This window comes from Lucilia cuprina, chromosome 4 (assembly GCF_022045245.1).
Source record: "Lucilia cuprina isolate Lc7/37 chromosome 4, ASM2204524v1, whole genome shotgun sequence".
NCBI lineage: Eukaryota > Metazoa > Arthropoda > Insecta > Diptera > Calliphoridae > Lucilia > Lucilia cuprina.
Genome location: NC_060952.1, coordinates 89800984 through 89803077, shown reverse-complemented (window position 1 = coordinate 89803077; position 2094 = coordinate 89800984). Strand labels below are relative to the sequence as shown.

At 26.8% G+C, this 2094-nt stretch overlaps 1 protein-coding gene across 1 annotated transcript in view; it reads left to right on the top strand.

Moving 5' to 3' along the window:
* Positions 1-2094, top strand: part of LOC111675492 — a 25400-nt gene that overhangs the window by 21112 nt on the left and 2194 nt on the right. The gene's annotated exons all lie outside the window — the stretch shown is intronic.

The window sequence follows — 2094 nt, the reverse complement described above, 5'->3', positions numbered from 1 at the left end:
ACTAACTTACTAACTTACTAACTTACTAACTTACTAACTTACTAACTTACTAACTTACTAACTTACTTACTTACTAACTTACTAACTTACTAACTTACTAACTTACTAGCTTACTAACTTACTTACTTACTAACTTACTAAGTTACTAAATTACTAACTTACTAATTTACTAACTTACTAACTTACCTTCTTACTAACTTACTAACTAACTAACTCATCTTACCGCATACTCAGGATGAAAATTTAAATCCAATGTCTGTATTACACATATAGGCTTTCGGAAGACTTCATCAAAACTACGTTGTTTATCGATGACCACAGAAATATTATACGCAATATAACCATAGGGACCCTTAACGGATGATGGGCAATCGGGTGGTATGCGTAATGTTAAAACATAAACATGTTTACCCGCAGCAAAATCGGAATTATCGAAAACATTGGCACGTGAATACAAATACTGTTGACGACCACAATAACTGGCCGTTTCTTTGCCACTAATAGACCACTGAACTTTGGCCTCGCCCTCTAATGTAACATAGACAGCTGAGAGGCATTAAAATTAATTAAAATAAAATAAATAATTAATTAATTACATCACCATAGAGTAAAATCTTAGCACTCACAATTTACTCGTTTGATTTTATCGGTTTTAAGTATTATGCGTCCATTAACATATTCACCAGAAGAATAAATTGGATTTAAACGATCCAATTCAAAGGTACAAGTAGTGGGCATTTTATTTTTAATAGATTTATTTTTTTTATTTTAAAATATTTTTATTATTTAATTAGTAATTTTATTATTTTTATTTATTTTATATAAATACACAACCTTCTCCTTACAGCATCCTTTTACAAATAACTGTGTGTTTTGTTATCCTGCCAAATTTTCAAATCTGTAGTAGTTTTCGTTTCAATTGTCTAGGATTTATTTAAGTTTTTTGTTTTGTTTTTTCTTTCTTTTTTTGGGAATCAATAAGTTGGCGCCATAGAGTTTTTATAACTTTTGTTGTCATGTTTTGTATTTTAAATCAAACAGACACTATAATTGTACTTAGTAGGTTTCTTAGTTTACATCCTTATTTTTCATATTGATAGCTTATTCTATCTTGTTGTGTATGTTTTGATTTAGTAAACCTTGACCTCGTTTAACATACAAAATTTCTCTCAATATTTTCAAAATATAGTTTAAGATTCTATAGCTTTATATATTGTGTTAAAAAAGTATCATGTGTAGTAAATAATTATTTTTTGCTTCCTTATTACTTTGTTCTTACATTCATAAGAAGATCTTATGAATTGTCCTTAAATTGTTTTTATTTCGTCTGTTTTTTTTAGCAGCATAATATCCTTGTTTTCCTTCATTATTTTGTTAGATTTATGTATAAATATGTTTGTGAAACCCATACATACATACTGGCTTGTGTCTGTGGTAAGGGATGTTTATGTTTGTATTTTCTTGATAATATTTTTGTTTAATACGTTTTATTGGTAGTCAGGTCATGTGCTTCAATGTAAATGAACTAAGCATTTTAACTGTCAGTAGTTTTGTGTATATGTGGACATTTCATAAAATTGTCAGATTATTTAAAATTTCATTTTATTATGTAGTATTTTGCAACCGAAAAAGTGTTCAAGAATTAGAAACAAACTCATAGAACTATTGATAGTTAGTCCTTACATATACTAATCATACTACTTATAAGTAATACCAGATTTATATAAATTTTTTAATGTGTACAAGAAATACTTAGATTATGGTATATCTCAGCAAAAAAAGACTTGAAAAAGTAGAATTTACTCCACAGATGTATTGAAAAGAAATCGACTTTAATATAAGTATGTTAGTCATATCCATTACATTTGATTCAATATCACTACTTCTAATGTTATTCTCAAGATATAATGTTTATGTTCTCTTTTTGAAAGTTAGTTACTTATTAGTTAGTTAGCTAGTTAGTTAGCTAGTTAGTTAGTTAGTTAATTAGTTAGTTAGTTAGTTAGTTAGTTAGTTAGTTAGTTAGTTAGTTAGTTAATTAGTTAGTTAGTTATTTAGTTATTTAGTTATTTAGTTATTTAGTTATTTAGTTAT